At 39.6% G+C, this 18,084-nt stretch overlaps 1 long non-coding RNA gene across 1 annotated transcript; it reads left to right on the forward strand.

Annotated features, from left to right (window-relative positions):
- The first annotated feature begins 1,075 nt into the window (after positions 1-1,075).
- Positions 1,076-4,310, forward strand: LOC131487205 (uncharacterized). Its single transcript, XR_009249660.1, has 2 exons — positions 1,076-1,207; positions 2,554-4,310. It is a non-coding gene; the product is annotated as an uncharacterized LOC131487205 (long non-coding RNA).
- The last annotated feature ends 13,774 nt before the right edge of the window (positions 4,311-18,084 follow it).

Here is an 18,084-nt window from a genome sequence, read left to right on the forward strand (position 1 = left end):
AAGTAAGAAAATGGATATTTCAATGAATGAAATGAAGTTTCCAACCTCAGACAACTGATAAATGCTAAATCTGGAGCTTGAATTTAGTTTTTTCAGACTTGAAATCCAGTGTTGCATTCTGTCTACTTGTATAATAGTGTTACCATGTATTTAATGTATATGCTTGCTTATCTGGATTCTCTGAATTATGGTGACAAATGTTTCTTATTGCAGAGATTTTATGTGAAATATTTATTTTTTAATCACTGACAATGGAAATAGATTTAATTCAAATACTTATAGGGTGCTTACAAAATGCCAGGTTCTGTATTAGGCTCTTGTATATTCATTTCACCTTTATTGTTTCATTTAGTACTCTTTAGGGATCTTCCAATTCCCTTCTAATCCAAGGATTATTTAATTGTTAAGTGTCTGCCATATAGAAGACACATGTTTGTAGAAGCTCTAACTTCTCCAGATGATGAAGTTAGTTGGGTTTTAATGTTTATTCTTCATAGTTCAGTCAGCGGTTCTAAATTTTATAATTTAAATGACCTCTTTGAAGAATTCTACCAAGATTTATAGATAGGGATACCTGGGTGACTTAGCCAGTTAAGCATCTGACTTCAGTTCAGGTCATGATCTTACAGTTTATGAGTTCGAGGCTTGCATCAGGCTCTCTGCTGTCATCTCAGAGCCCACTTCAGATCCTCTGTCCCCCCCTCTCTTGACCCCTCCCCTACTCATGCTCACGCTCTCTCTTTCAAAAACAAACATTAAAAAAAAAGATTTACAGATAGAGTTTTTTCTTTAAACTTGTATTATCAATCCCTTAATTTCTAGTTCTTAGTTTCTATGTTTAAAGTTTTATTGTTTTAAAATAATCTGCAATGGAAGTTACAGTGATACTGGACACTTATGTGTTAGTCTATGAATAAAGATCTGAAATCAGGGCTTGAATTTGGTTATCTGGCTTACAATTGCTTATTTATATTGAAAGATGCATTGATTTTCAAAAATACCAACAGTGGTAGTGTCTTTCCCAAAAGGCTAAGATGATTGTTTGTGATTAATACTACTTTTTAAGTCTATCAGCATACCCACACGACGACCCACACTGACAGGTCCATAGCCCTGATGAGCCCTTGGGTGGTGGCAAGCACCAATTTGCCGTCTTGAAATCAGGTCCTGCGGATCCTAGTCAAGCAGCCCTAAATGATGCTGTGAGGTAAAAATGAGCTACCTCTTCTAAGCTCTGCCCCAAATGAACATCTGTGAGCAAAATTAATATTTGCTATTGTTTTAAGCCACTAAGTTTTGGAGTAGTTTACTGATGCCGTGATGGATAATCTGAATGGGTTTTAGTACCTAGAAGGGGGTGCTGTCCTAACAAAACCTGAGACATGTGGCACCGGCTTTGGGACTGTGGTACAGTCAGAAGCTGAAAAGGCCTTGAGGAAAATGTCAGTGAAATCCTCATACTTGTCGAGGAAAATGTCAGCAGAATTCTGAAGGCCTGGTGGGATGGTGGTGAGAGGGAATACATCAGAGTAAGAACATTCTTTCCTAAATTGTTTAAAACCAAGAAAAGAAAATTACATAGTTTTAGGCTTCTTTTCAGTGGCCAAGAGCAGAAACAATGTTTGGGTTCTCAGCAAAAATATCGTACCTTCACTTCATTCCTGATTTTGTAGAACAACTTTTAGTTTCAAAGTAGTTTCACATATATGATCTTATTTTATGTTTTATTTTGTTATTTTATTTATTTATTTATTTATTTATTTATTTATTTATTTTACTGCAGAGCAAGACAGAGAGAGAGAGACAGAGGGAGAGAGAGACAGAGAGAGAGAGAATCCAAAGCAGACTCCACGCTCAGGGTGGAGTCTGACACGGGGCTCAATCCCGTGACCCTGGGATCATGACCTGAACCAAAATCAAGAGTCAGATGCTCAACCAACTGAGCCACACAGGCTCCCCAATCATATTTTCTACTTTAAACAACCAATTGAAGTAAGCAAATCAGGTATTAATGTATGATCCCACTTTAAGATTGGCAGATCAAGAAGCTAAGCCACACGATTATCTAGAGACAGGAGCAGTACTAGATCTGGCTTCTGTTGGTCCTGATTCCAGACTGTGGCTTCCCACGGTGGGTGGTAATGGAACCCTCGCTATGATTTGCACAGGGGGCAGGGGTAGTCATAGGAACTGGAGAACAGCAGACATGGCTTTCAGTGTTTGCGGCTCAGTATTTGTCTTTCAGAACACACATTCTGGGAGAAACGAACACTGTGCTTGTATTGACTTGTTTTTCTTTCCTGTCCCAGCTCTTTATATTCTGAGTATAGTTCTAAATAAATGTTTCAGCTTCTGGAGGGTTGGTTTTGGCTCCAGGAAGTTCAATATTTGATGAGTTTGGAAACTGAGAAGCTGATAAGAAACACATCTAACACAGGTTGCTATTAGATTGCTTTTATACTGTCTCCTAAAACTTATAGTTAAAGGTGAATCCTGGATACAATTCATTGGTCCAATTACATATAATGTTTTTTTTGTTTTGTTTTTTAATAGGAAGAACCCACAGAGAAGTATAGCAATAATTTGTGGATGGGGCTTTAAAGCAGTCGCCTTTTGCAGGACACCTGCTTCTTTAAGATAGTTGTAAGAAGACTACAGGCTACATTTTCACCTCTGAAGTCATGAAAATATGGTAGTAATTATCCAAGATTTTTAACCATAGTGCAAGATATCAAGAAGTTTGAAATAAAGAAGAGAACGAGGTAACTTTTTGATCTTTGGGTAATCAGGAAACTACAAGAGTTTCTGAACCAAACTATGTTAATCTCTTAAGTTTTCTGCTTTATTTGAAAATTAGGCCACTGCTTCTTTGGCTCCCTGACTTCCCAAAGCACCCTCATCCTGAGTGTTTTCCTCCAGTAAACACTGGGCTCACCTATTGGTTTATTTTTATCATTTAAAAAATCAAACTGCAATCACGAGTCACGTGTTTGGCAGCCTTCTGTCTTAAAGAAGCAGCATCAGCATACCTGAAGGAAGCCCAGGTGAGCAGAGCTCTGGCCTCAAGACGACAGGGCTGCAGCAGAAGTAGGAACATAATGGGCCTTGGAAGGGAAGCCTATGCAGTGTACGTGGCCAGCACACATCGCCACACGAAATGATGGCATCTGGAGGCAGGGGCAGCACTAGATGTGGTTCCCGTTAGTCCTGCGGAGCACTTTCTGAACTAGAAGATGATCTACAAATATGAGATGTTGAATAAACTGGTCTCAGTGAGATGTTGCAGTAGTTCAGGCAGTGCTTACGTACCCTGGAGCCAACTCTCATGTATGCTAAGATTGCAATGAAGATCAAACAGGAAGACAGTCACCATCAGTGATGTCAGCTACATTAAAGTGAATAAAATGGTGGCATTTGCCAAAAAGCACAGAAGGGCAATATGTCATCCTAAGTCGATCTAAGTAAAAAGTCAACAAAATACCTCAATCCCTCCCCCTACACATATGTGAAGCGGATTGCTGGTCCAGGTCTTGCAGATGAGGAAATGAGATGAAGAAAGTTTACTAGAGACTGTCTCTTCCTGCTGCCTCCTTGCTGCCTGGTCCCTTGGATAGACCCACTTCCTGTGTGACCACACTCTCCCTGGCCACAAGTATTGGGCCAAGGTAAATGCTTGCTAGGGACCCCAGGACTCCAGGAGATTGGTCTGGTAGGAAAGCATGAGCTATTGCAATCTGATCTTTCCTCTCTGGACATGGAATCAAAAAAAAAAAAAAAAAAAAAAAAAAATCCAGCTGTGGGGCACCTGGGTGGCTCAGTCAGTCAAGCCTCTGACTTCGGCTCAGGTCATGATCTCACTGCTCCTGAGTTGGAGCCCTGCGTGGGGCTCTAGGTGGAGCCTGGAGCCTGCTTCAGGAGACTGTGTCTCCCTCTCTCTCTGCCCCTCCCCCCATTCGCTCTCTCTCTCTCAAAAATAAATGAACATTAGAATTTTTTTAAAAAGTCCAGCAGTAGGTTGCTAACTTAAGGATCTGTAGGCCTAATGAGGAGGCTGCCATTTATGGTCATGCTTAAGATGGGTAAGCAGAGGAATCTCAACAACACTAAGGAAAATGACAGAAGCATTCCAAGAAGCACAGATATGGTGAGAGAAATGGAAGTTTGAAAGGGATTGGTCCCAAAGTTACTTTGAATTCTATCCATCCTTTGGCTGGCATGTTTTTTGTTTGTTTGTTTGTTTGTTTTTGTTTTTGTTTTGTGGTTCCTGTGATACTTCACTGAATTAAAAATAAATTCTCTTTCTTACTTAAGAGGGTTTGAGTGATTTTTGATTTATAAGAGCCTGAAATGAAAGAGTTTATTGGTGGAGATTGTATAGCTAATAATTGGAGGTAAAAACCCATGATCATTAGATTCTCTCCCAGCTGTAAGCTCCATCTTTTTTGCCCAATAACCTTTTCAGCACGTTTTAAGATCCTCCTAAAAGGCTCAAAGAATGGGTCAGACTTTGTGGGTTCTAAGAACCATGGGCATTCCATTAAAGAAGAGAGCTTGGGGCAACCTTCAAATTAAGCCATGTATGCAGTCACCTATTTTGTTAATGAACGTTGCCGTTTCATTGGTTTTAAGGTAAGTATAATTTAGATCAATGACTTGAAGGAACGTTATAAATTGTTACTTGGAGAGTTTTACATTCTCTTCAAAGAGCAGCCCTTGTCTTCATTGTAACAACCTTTGCTTTTTGTAGAGACTATGCCTGCAGTAACTATTTATGTATAACATGGTAGGGTCCTGTACCACTTTTGCTGTAATGTAATCCGGTTCATGTTTATTCTATTTTGCAATTAACTTGAGGAAACCAGAAACAGATTAACCATTAGAATGCATTAAATCCATAAGAAAATTTTCATCTTCGAGGAATTTATTCTGAAGTGTATTTCTTTAAATCCATGACATATTTGAATCAAAGATTTGAGGAGACCAAAGTCATTGTCAGTTGTCACCAGGGAATGCATTTAGAAATATTTTTCAATTTGGTGATAACAAAAGAAATTTGACATACATTTAAAAACTGTCAATTTATCACTTTGTGGTTATTACCAAGGATAAAATACATTGTATTTTTAAATGGCAGAGTGTGTTATAAAATCAATTTTGCCCTCGTCTTTTGGGCATTGCAAATACAAAGACCATATTAGAGTAAGGGATTTATATAATCTCTCTAAAGAATTCTGGGATAAAGCAGATACGTGAATTTGTGTGACATATACATCAGGTGTCTGTCTGTGGGTTTGTGGATGAATGGTAGAAACATTCTGCTGTCTTTAATCACCTCTCATGCCTTTCCATCCATCACTTTGAAGACGGTATGGATGATGACTGTGACCTGGTGTGTGAGAATGGCTACATTCTCCAGTGTTCACACAGCAAGCTTCCTCTTGGATGCTTAAAAACATTGAATTAAAATTCAACATATGAAGTGTAATTTTACTTGAATTTAAAAAAAGAAAACGAAACTGAAGTGAAAGTTAAGAGTTTTCTCTACTTCAGATGAATGGCTTTCTCCTTTTGCTAACAAGTGCTATTGTGTCATCAGAGATTCTTCTGGCTCTGGTTCAAGATAGAGGACTAAACATTTCTTTATGCATGTTTCTCACTACATTCCGCAAAGATACTAGTTAAAACAAAAGGAAATAGAGTCATCATAGGCAGAGAAGAAAGTGATGTAGGTTGGGGAAACAGGCCAGTCAATTCCGTAGAGAATTTCTAGAAGATTGAAAATAGTTGGGTTATGCTGAGGAATACATTAGAATGGGGGCACTTCATGTCAAATACGTGACGGAGTCTGAAGTAGAGAATTCTCCCTTGTGAGAAAGAATGGTTCCTCACTCAGACAGTTGGAGACAGCACATAGACAAAAAAAAAAAGGGGGGGGGTAAAGGAGGGACCCATTGAAATGGCTCCTTGAAGGGATATCTTCTGAACAGATGTGTTGGTCTGGCCTCCTCTACCTTTCCTTCCTGTTTGTTCCCTCCATCATCAACATACACACAGAGTTCCTAGCCTCATCTATTTACCCTGAGGCTAAACTCAGAGAATGGCACTTTAGAGAAGGTAATTGCTCTGTTGAGGTGTGGGATTGGTGTGAGCAAACAGGATATAGCCCTTATCAGTTCAGCCTGGGGTGGGGTGGGGGGGGGACTGTGCAGGTAAGTGGAGGGCTTGGTGAAAGCTTGTTTGCAGCTAGCCTTCCCGTTGAAGGAAATAGACTTGAAAAGAAAAGAAAAAAGAAAGGAAAGGAAAGGGAAGAAAGAGAAGAGAAAAAAGAAAAGAAAAACAAAAAAGAAAAAAGAGGCCTTTGTACATACAGAGATGTGGTATCCTAGCTTTCTTCATTCATAAATATAAATGGACATTTCAGGACTGCCAGATATTTGAACACAAACAGCACAAAGGAGAAGCAGTAAAAACAAAGTGGCCAAAAGAGAAACAGACAAATCTTAGATAAAGGATAATTTTAAAAATCATTTATTCTATCCATTCAACACGTTAGTTAAATATCCAATGCCTTCTAGGTGCTATTGGAGGCCCCGAGACACAGCAGTGAAGAAAACAAAAATCTCTGCCTCATGGAGCTTATATTCGGGCAGGAGAGACAGATAATACATAAATAATAAACATAAGAAACATGTAATTTAGGTAAGATGATAAAGATAAAAATAGAACACAAAAGGCAATATAAAAAAGACAAAAGTACTGGGTGGGGCAACATAAATTATAGTTTTAAATAGAGTATTTAGTGGGTGCCTGGATGGCTCTGACCCCTGGTTTTGGCTCAGGTCATGATCTCATTGTTCGTGAGTTTGAGCCCAGTGTTGGGCTCTGTACAGGTGGCAGCACAGAGCCTGCTTAGGGTCCTCTCTCTCTCTCTCTCTCCCTCCTTCTCTCACTCCGTCTCTCTGCCCCCTCCCTGGCTTGCACACCCGTGCACTCTCTGTCTCACAAAAATAAATCAATAAACGTTAAAAAAAAGATTAGATAGTGTAGTAAGAGCAGGTTTATTGAGAAGATGACAACTGAGCAAAGAATTGAAGTCAGGGAGTCAGCCAAGATGAAAGAACTTTCTGGGAAGATGAAGAAGCCAGAGCACAGACCTAACACAGGAGCACGTCTAGTATCTTTTGGATAAACAAGACATATCACTTCTGCATAGGGCTGAGGCAGAGAAAGACTAGAGCAGGAGTAACCCAGGTCACATCTTGTAAGGCTTTGCAGGCCGTTGTAAGAGCTTCGGCTTTTATGCTGAGTGAGCTGGGAAGAAGCCCTTGAAGGTGAAGGAACAGAGGAGTAACATGACATGACTTTGAATTTAAAAGGATCCTTCTGGCTGCTGTGGGGAGGGGCGGGATAAATGCAGAAGCTGGAGACCAGACCATGCAGAGGCTATTGGTGAAATCCAGGCAAGACATGATGAGGAATTGGACTAGGGTGTTAGCAGTGGGGATGGTGAGAAGTGATCGTAACTTAGAGTATATTTTGGAAGTGGAGAAGGCAGAGGAAAATTATACCCTTCTTAACAGGCAACAATGGCCCGATGGAGGAAGTCCAAGCTCAGTAACCAGGTGATAGAGCTAATAGAACAGTGAAAACACCTTACCAGGGCACCTGGGTGGTTCAGTCGGCTAAGTGTCTGACTTTAGCTCAGGTCGTGTTCTTGGTGAGTTCAAGCCTGGCCTGGGCTTCTGTGCTGACAGCTCAGAGCCTGGAGCTCCCCTCAGATTCTGTGACTCCCCTCCCCCCCTCACTCTATCTCTCTCTCAAAAATAAATAAACATTAAAAAATTTTTTTAAAATGTTAAAAAACTTTACCAAAATAATAATAATAATAATAATAATAATAATAATAATAATGAGAACCCTCAAAGAGATACAGTAAGATCATAGAAGACTTTCTGGGTATAACCCCAATCTCATCATTTCCAAAATTATGAACTTCCTAGATCAACTGAAAAAGAGACCACCCATTACCCAGAGTTCTGGAATACAAATGAAAGAAATATCTCACTATGTAGACAAAAAAAAAAAAACCAAAAAAACAAACAAACAAAAAAACACAAAGAGGTAGAATCTTTAGATTTGGAAGGTAGCCTCATTTAGTTTCAGGCTTAGAATGAGGAAAGGCATAAAATGAGGTACAACTTCCTTCTGTTCTCCACGATTTCCCTCACACTGGGGTCCTGTACTTCTAATCACAATGCCTAGAGAACTCACTCTGGCTTATGAGTCCTTCAATATCAAAAATGCTGTAGGGGCGCCTGGGTGGCTCAGTCGGTTAAGCGTCCGACTTCGGCTCAGGTCGCGGTCTCATGGTCCGTGAGTTTGAGCCCCGCGTCGGGCTCTGTGCTGACTGCTCAGAGCCTGGAGCCTGTTTCGGATTCTGTGTCTCCCTCTCTCTCTGACCCTCCCCCGTTCATGCTCTGTCTCTCTCTGTCTCAGAAATAAATAAACGTTAAAATTAAAAAAAAAAAATGCTGTAGCTTTCTGAAACAGTGGGTCTCCAAACTTTTGTTTGCGTCGTACTTTTGATCACCGGACTTTTTTCTTTTCTTCTGTCTTTTCTTTCTTCTTCTTCTTTTTTTTTTTTTTTAAACACAGTTAAGAGAGTTACATGCTTGAGATGGGTATTACCCTGGTTATTTATTGTTCACATGGGAATCGATCTTAGCATCAAAACTAGTGGGATGGCCGGGCATTATGTGCCTCCTGATGTGATGCAATATGAAATTCACAGCCTTGCCTACAAAATAATCTTGTCAAAAATGCTAAACTGAAATTTATCAAGCTTTTAGCTCTAATTTACAGCTTTTAGAAAATACAGGGTAAAGGAAAAAGAGTTAAAAAATACCCGTATGCTCACTTCCCATAGTCTATCACTGTAATACTGTCTTTCCCTGTACCCCCAAATCCCTCCACCTTATACTGTCTTCACTGTACTTGCCTGGCAAAAGCCTGCTTTGGTTAAATCCTTCCATGCTCTGGGCCAACTACAAGCCTACGTCTAAGCACCTGCTTATGGCTGGTAGAAAGCACACAACCAGACCAACTGCTTTTGTTTTGAATCTCTGACCACAAACCTCAAGTGAGCCCTTGGGACTCCTTGGCAATTCCACTCTCCTCAAACCTCCAAAACCACTTTCCTCTGCCTTACTGTCAGCTGATTTTTACTGAGAAGATAAAAGCAGTCATTAGAGAACTTCCTCATCTTCCCACCACAAAATCTATTCTCCCTACATCTTTGCCACAAGTTCAGCTTGCCTTTTTTCAAGGGTGAATAAACTTACCTTGTTCCTATCAAGGGACAGGTCCTTTCTTCTGTGTATGGGACCCAGCCTCTCTCAGCATTTAAGTATTTTGCTCCTGTACTTTTCCCTCCTTCTCACGTGTCAAATGTCCCCATAAATTGGATGAGCATCAAGAAGGCTATAATCTCTCTCATCCCTCAATCCTGCTGTGTTCCACATTACAGCAAAATATTAGGAAAGCTTTGTTTAAATCCTACGTATCAACTTATTAACCTCTCATTTTTCCCACCGCTACCCCAAAACAAAGAGAATAACAAAGTGAACATCTATGTCCCCACTTCTCAGCTTCAGAAGTAAAATATTATAAATACATTTAGAGTTCCTTTATATCTCTCCTGGATCCCATCCTCTTCCCTCGTCCCCTAGCTCAGAGATAGTTAATATGGCACCCTTGAAAACTAGACCACCTAGGTCCCCTGCTGCAAAAGCATTGTGATGACAGTCCAAGATGATCCTGTCTGAATTTTTCACTGTATTTGCTTCTCCCAGGCTGCTCCCAGCAATGACTAAGCACTGTGAAATACAGGTTCAGGCTCATTTGTGTGTGATGCAGGACTTCTCTGGTAGATGACTCTGACTTAAGGGCTCCCCATTGGCCTGGCCACAACTTTCTTTTTTTTTTATTATCTTTTTTTTTCTTTTTGTTCTTTTTTAACTTGTTTTGTTTTTTATTTTTATTTTTTTAATTTATATCCAAATTAGTTAGCATATAGTGCAACAATGATTTCAGGAGGAGGTTCCTTAGTGTCCCTTACCCATTTAGCCCATCCCCCCTCCTCCCACAACCCCTCCCATAACCCTCAGTTTGTTCTCCATATTTATGAGTCTCTTCTGTTTTGTCCCCCTCCCTATTTTTATATTATTTTTGTTTCCCTTCCCTTATGTTCATCTGTTTTGTCTCTTAAAGTCCTCATATGAGTGAAGTCATATGATTTTTGTCTTTCTCTGAGTGACTACTTTCACTTAGCTTAGTACGCTCCAGTTCCATCCACATAGTTGCAAATGGCAAGGTTTCATTCTTTTTTATTGCCAAGTAATACTCCATTCTATATGTATACCACATCTTCTTTATCCATTCATCCATCGATGGACATTGGGGCTCTTTCCATACTTTGGCTATTGTTGATAGTGTTGCTATAAACATGGTGGTGCATGTGTCCCTTCTTAACAGCACACCTGTATCCCTTGGATAAATACCTAGTAGTGCAATTGCTGGGTCGTAGGGTAGTTCTATTTTAGTTTTTTGAGGAACCTCCATACTGTTTTCCAGAGTGGCTGCACCAGCTTGCATTCCCACCAACAATGCAAAAGAGATCCTCTTTCTCTGCATCTTCATCAACATCTGTTGTTGTCTGAGTGGTTAATGTTAGCCATTCTGACAGGTGTAAGGTGGTGTCTCATTGTGGTTTTGATTTGTATATCCCTGATGCTGAGTGATGTTGAGCATTTTTTCATGTGTTGGTTGGCCATCTGGATGTCTTCTCTGGAGAAGTGTCTATTCATGTCTTTTGCCTATTTCTTTACTGGATTATTTGTTTTTTGGGTGTTGAGTTTGATAAGTTCTTTGTAGATTTTGGATACTAACCCTTTATCTGATATGTCATTTGCAAATATCTTCCCCCATTCTGTTGGTTGCCTTTTAGTTTTGCTGATTGTTTCCTTCGCTGTGCAGAATCTTTTTATTTAATGATGTCCCAGTAGTTCATTTTTGCTTTTGTTTCCCTTGCCTCCAGAGACATGGTGAGTAAGAATTTGCTGAGGTGAAGATCAAAGAGGTTTTTGCCTGCTTTCTCCTCGAGGATTTTGGTGGCTTCCTGTCTTATATTTAGGTCTTTCATCCATTTTGAGTTTATTTTTGTGTATGGTGTAAGAAAGTGGTCCAGGTTTATTCTTCTGCATGTCGTTGTCCAGTTTTCCCAGCACCACTGAAGAGACTGTCTTTATTCCATTGGATATTCTTTCCTGCTTTGTTGAAGATTAGTTGGCCATATGTTTGTGGGTCCATTTCTGAGTTCTCTATTCTGTTCCATTGATCTGAGTGTCAGTACAATACTGTCTTGATGATTACAACTTTGTAGTATAGCTTGAAATCCAGGATTGTGATGCCTCCTGCTTTGGTTTTCTTTTTCAAGATTGCTTTGGCTATTTGGGGTCTTTTTCTGGTTCCATATAAATTTTAGGATTATTTGTTCTAGCTCTGTGAAGAATGCTGGTGTTATTTTGATAGGGATAGCATTGAATATGTAGATTGCTTTGGGTAATATTGACATTTTAATAATATTTGTTCTTCCTATCCAGGAGCATGGAATCTTTTTCCATTTTTTTGTGTCTTCTTCAATTTTTTTCACAAGCTTTCTACAGTTTTCAGGGTATACATTTTTCACCTCTTTGGTTAGATTTATTCCTGGTATTTTATGGGTTTTGGTGCAATGTTAATGAGATTGATTCCTTGATTTCTCTTTCTGTTGCTTCATTGTTGGTGTATAGGAACGCAACCGATTTCTGTGTGTTGATTTTATATCCTGCAACTTTGCTGAATTCATGAATCAATTCTAGCAGTTTATTCGTGGAATCTTTTGGGTTTTCCATTTAGAGTATCATGTCATCTGCAAAGAGTGAAAGTTTGACCTCCTCCTGGCCTATTTGGATGCCTTTTATTTCTTTGTGTTGTCTTGATTGCTGAGGTTAAAGACTTCCAATACTATGTTGAATAACAGTGGCGAGAGTGGACATCCCTGTCTTGTTCCTGACCTTAGGGGGAAAGCTCTGTTTTTCCCCATTGAGGATGATATTAGCATTGGGGCATTCATATATGGCTTTTATGATCTTGAGGTATGCTCCTTCTATTCCTACTTTCTTGAGGCTTTTTATCAAGAAAGGATGCTGTATTTTGTCGAGTGCTTTCTCTGCATCTATTGAGAGGATCATACGATTCTTGTCCTTTCTTGTATTGATGTGATGAATCACGTTAATTGTTTTGCAGATATTGAACCAGCCCTGCATCCCAGGTATAAATCCCGCTTGGTCGTGGTGAATAATTTTTTTTAATGTATTGTTGGATCCGGTTGGCTAATATCTTGTTGAGAATTTTTCCATCCATGTTCATCAGGGAAATTAGACTATAGTTCTCCTTTTTAGTGGGGTCTCTATCTGGTTTTGGAATCAAGGTAATGCTGGCTTCATTGAAAGAGTTTGGAAGTTTTCCCTCCATTTCTATTTTTTGGAACAGCTTCAAGAGAATAGGTGTTAACTCTTCCTTAAATGTTTGGTAGAATTCCTCTGGAAAGCCATCTGGCCCTGGACTCTTGTTTTTTGGCAGGTTTTTGATTACTAATTCGATTTCCTTACTGGTTATGGGTCTGTTCAAATTTTCTATTTCTTCCTGTTTCAGTTTTGGTAGTGTATATGTTTGTAGGAATTTGTCCATTTCTTCCAGATTGCCCATTTTATTGGAATATAATTGCTCATAATATTCTCTTATTATTGTTTTTATTTCTGCTGTGTTGGTTGTGATCTCTCCTCTTTCATTCTTGATTTTGTGTATTTGGGTCCTTTCCTTTTTCTTTTTGATCAAACTGGCTAGTGGTTTATCAATTTTGTTAATTCTTTCAAAGAACCAGCTTCTGGTTTCATTGATCTGTTCTACTGTTTTTGTTTGTTTGTTTGTTTCAATAGCATTAATTTCTGCTCTAATCTTTACTATTTCCTGTCTTCTGCTGGTTTTGGGTTTTATTTGCTATTCTTTTTCCAGCTCTTTAAGGCGTAAGGTTCGTTTGTGTATCTGAGATCTTTCTTCCTTCTTTTGGAAGGCCTGGATTGCTATATACTTTCCTCTTATGACTGCCTTTGCTATGTCCCAGAGGTTTTGGGTTGTGGTGTTATCATTTTCATTGACTTCCATATACTTTTTAATTTCCTCTTTAACTTCTTGGTTAGCCCATTTATTCTTTAGTAGGATGTACTTCAGTCTCCAAGTATTTGTTACCTTTCCAAATTTTTTCTTGTGGTTGATTTCGAGTTTCATAGCGTTGTGGTCTGAAAATATGCACAGTATGATCTCGATCTTTTTGTACTTACTTAGGGCTGTTTTGTGTCCCAGTATATGGTTTATTCTGGGGAACATTCCATGTGCACTGGAGAAGAATGTATATTCTGCTGCTTTAGGATGAAATGTTCTGAATATATCTGTTAAGTCCAACTGGTCCAGTGTGTCATTCAAAGCCATTGTTTTCTTGTTGATTTTTTGATTAGATGATGTGTGCATTGCTGTGAGTGGGGTTTTGAAGTCTCCTACTATTATGGTATTACTATTGATGAGTTTCTTATGTTGCTGATTAATTGATTTATATATTTGGGTGCTCCACATTTGGTGCATAAATGTTTACAATTGTTAGGTATTTTTGGTGGATAGACCCCTTGATTATGATATAATGCCCTTCTGCATCTCTTTTTTTTTTTAATTTTTTTTTTAATTTTTTTTTTTTAATTTTTTTTTCAACGTTTTTTATTTATTTTTGGGACAGAGAGAGACAGAGCATGAATGGGGGAGGGGCAGAGAGAGAGGGAGACACAGAATCGGAAACAGGCTCCAGGCTCCGAGCCATCAGCCCAGAGCCTGACGCGGGGCTCGAACTCACGGACCGCGAGATCGTGACCTGGCTGAAGTCGGACGCTTAACCGACTGCGCCACCCAGGTGCCCCTCTTCTGCATCTCTTGATACAGTCTTTATTTTAAAGTCTAGATCATCTGATATAAGTATGGCTACTCCAGCTTTCTTTTGTTGACCATTAGCATGATAGATGGTTCTCCATGCATTTATTTTCAATCTGAAGGTGGTCAGGTCTAAAGTGGGTCTCTTGTAAACACCATATAGATGGATCTTGTTTTCTTATCCATTCTGTTACCCTATGTCTTTTGATTGGAGCATTGAGTCCATTAATGTTTAGAGTGAGTACTAAAAGATATGAATTTATTGCCATTATGATGCTTGTAGAGTTAGAGTTTCTGGTGGTGTTCTCTGGTCCTTTCTAATCTTTGTTGTTTTTGTTTTATATCTATATATCTATATATATATATACACACATATATATATGTGTGTGTATATGTGTATATATATATGTGTGTGTGTGTGTATATGTGTATATATATATATATATATATATATATATATTTTTTTTTTTTTTTTCCTTTTTTCTCCCCTCAGAGATTCCCCCTTAAAATTTCTTGCAGGGCAGGTTTAGTGGTCACAAACTCCTTTAATTTTTGTTTGTCTGGGAAACTTTTAATCTTCCCTGCTATTTTGAATTACAGCCTTGCTGGATAAAGAACTCTTGGCTGCATATTTTTCTGATTCAGCACATTAAATATATCCTGCCACTCCTTTCTGGCCTTCCAGGTTTCTGTGGATAGGTCTACTGCAAACCTGATCTGTCTTACCTTGTAGTTTAGGGACTTTTTTTCCCTTGCTACTTTCATGATTCTCTACTTGCTTGAGTATTTTGTGAATTTGACTATGATATGCCTTGTTGATGGTTGGTTTTTGTTGAATCTAATGGGGGTTCTCTGTGGGGGTCCAAAATTCCTGGATTTTGGATGTCTGTGTCTTTCCCCAGGTTAGGAAAGTTGTCTGCTATGATTTGCTCACATAACCCTTCTACCCCTATTTCTCTGTCTTCCTCTTCTGGGACCCCTATGATTCTGATGTTGTTCCTTTTTAATGAGTCAGTGATTCCTCTAATTCTTAAATCGTGGTCTCTTGCCTTCATCTCCCTCTTTTTTTCTGCTTCATTATTCTCTGTAAGTTTGTCCTTTATATCACTGATTTTCTGTTCTGCCTCACCCATCCTTGCTGCTGCTGCATCCATCCGTGATTGCAGCTCCGTTGTAGCATTTTTAATTTCATTCTGACCGTTTTTTATCTCTTTTATCTCTGCAGAAAGGAATTCTAATCTATTTTCAACTCCAGCTAGTATTCTTATTATCGTGATTCTAAATTCTGGTTCAGACATTTTGCTTGTGTCTGTGTTGGTTAAACCCCTGGCTGTCGTTTCTTTGTGCTATTTCTTTTGGGGTGAATTCCTTCGTTTTGTCATTTTGAAGGGAGAAAAGGAATTAATGAGGTAGAAAAGTTGAAATTAAAACAATATTAAAATTAAAAAATTAAACACAAACACACACACACAAAATCTAATAAATGATGCTAGATCCTAGGTGTGTTTTGGTCTGGGTGTTGAAAGTGGTTTGACAGATTAGAGAAAAAAAGGGGGGGGGGGAGGAAATCGTTTGAAAATTTGAAAAAATGAATACACTGAAGTAGACTAAAATGAGATGATGGGAGTAAAATAGAGTTTGAAAAAATTTACACAAAAGTAAAGAATATAGTAGGAAAAAAATAAAGACATTTTTAATAAAAATTAAAAATAAAAATGAATTTTTTTCTCTTTCTCTATTCAAGAAAAAGAAAAACAAAAAAGAGAAAAAAGAAAAAAATTAGTCGTTGGAAAATTTGAAAAAGTGAATACACTCTAGTAGACTAAAATAAAATGATGGAAGTAAAATAGAATTTGAAAAAATTTACACAAAAGCAAGAAATATAGTAAAAAAATTAAAGAAAAATATTTTTAATAGAAATTGAAACTAAAAATGAAGTTTTTCACTTTCTGGGTTCAAGAAAAAGAAAAGAAACAAAAAAGAAAAAAGAAAAAGAAAAAAGAAAACAAGGAAATTATTTGAAAATTTGAAACGGTGAATACACTGAAGTAGACTAAAATAGAATGATGGAAGTGAGTATTTGAAAAAATTTAAACAAAAATAAAAAGTATAGTAAACAAATTAAAGAAAAAATATTTTTAATAAAAATTGAAAATAAAGATGAATTTTTCTCTTTCTGTATTCAAGAAAAAAAATAGTGTAAAAGAAAAAAAAAGAAAGAAAGAAAGAAAATTGAATAGCTGGACCTGCTAACAAATTGAAATGTGACTGAAATTACTTTGTTTTCCCCTAGAAGTCAGACTGTGTAGCGCTTTATAGTCCATAAATTAAGCAGGCGGTGAGACTTGTGTTCTTGAAGAGGGAGGTTGGCCCAGTTGGGCGGGGCTCAGTGTAACGGCTCCTTTCTCCACTAGACGGCGCTGCTAGCCTACTGGCATGGATTGTTGCAGAGCTCGTAGGTGCGTATGCGCATGCGTGGGAGTGGTAAAAATGGCTTCACCCATCTACACAGTCTGTTCTTCCGGATCAGCAATCGCGCACCCGTCCTCTGTCTTCAGCTTTCGTCCACTCCCTGTTTCCTCACTGTCCGTGACCAAGCCCCAGGCAGTACCTCTCTCCCGAGTTTTGTCTCAGATATGGCTGTTTTCCCCGGCCCCTTACTTCTGAAGGACTGCGGCTTTGACCTGTTCCCGCCCCTCTGCAGGAGGGCTCACCAAGCAATGGCCAAATGTACCCAGGAACGCCCGCTGGAACCTGCTGCTGCCGGTGCCCCGAGACTGCGGCCAGGTGCCAGGCCGCCCCAGCAAAAGTTCGCGAGACAGTGTAGCAGCAGCGTTTCAGGGGTTATGGGCACCAGGCTTCACCCTCAACGACCTTGTTTCAGCACCAGCGAATGTGGCCGCCTTCTGGGGTCTGCTGTGACCAGGGGGCCTCAACAGTCTCTGCCTTCCAGCAATGGAACCGCTTTTCCTGGTGTGGCCTGAGAACCTCCCGGACCCCGGCTCTGTTCCTGGGGATTCGCCCTTCCCACCAGAGCACCGCCAGGTATGAGCTGCGGAGTTGCAGCCTTTGTGCTCCCCTGGTTTACAGTCTTAATGGAATTTAAACCCTCTCCTTTCTCCTTTCTCCTTTCTCCCTTCTCCCTTTTCAGTTTAGTCCCTGCGGCTGTTTCCAATTTTCCACCTTCTCTCCAGCTGCTTTTGGGGAGGGGTGCTTTTCCCGTATTCTTCCCTGTCCCAGTTCCGTCCTCTCTCTGCCTGCAAAGGCGGCTTCCTACCTGCCGCGGCTTCTCTCTCCCCAAGTTCACCTCTCCGCACCACGTACCTGCTGAATTCTGTGGTTCAGGTTGTGCAGATTGATGTGTTAATCCTCCAATCAGTTTTCTAGGTGTATAGGATGGTTTGGTGTTGGTCTGGCTGTATCTCATGGACACGAGACACACAAAAAACTTCCATGCTATTCTGCCGTCTTGGCTCCTGGCCACAACTTTCTTAAATGCTACTGCAGTCTGAGCTCTTCCCACCCAGTCCTTCCCTGTCTCCTTTTACGGGGGTCAACTCTGCCTCGTGGTGTGAAGTTTTCCTGCCTACTCCTGTTCCTTCCCCTTTATCCTTCACAGCCATTTCCCCTAAAGCATTTCTTGCCATATAATCCCTGTTTGATGTCTACCTCTTGGGTGGGTGGGGAGACGGTGGGTGGGTGAGAACCAAAGTAAATACAGACACTGCCCTGATTTTAGTATTCATTATTGTTTATGTCTGTCTGTCTTTTATATTTTATATTATATATTCGTATACTTTTTATATTTTTTCAAAATTTTTAATGTTTATTTGTTTTTGAGAGAGAGAGGGAGAGAGAGAGAGAGAAAGTGTGAGTGGGGGAGAGGCAGAGGGAGAGGGAGACCCGGAATCCGAAGCAGGCTCCAGGCTCTGAGTTGTCAGCACAAAGTCCGACGCGGTGCTCAAACTCATGAACTGGAGATCTGACCGAAGTCAGACGCTTAACCAACTG

The sequence above is a fragment of the Neofelis nebulosa genome, chromosome 1, assembly GCF_028018385.1.
Source record: "Neofelis nebulosa isolate mNeoNeb1 chromosome 1, mNeoNeb1.pri, whole genome shotgun sequence".
Taxonomy (NCBI): Eukaryota; Metazoa; Chordata; class Mammalia; order Carnivora; family Felidae; genus Neofelis; species Neofelis nebulosa.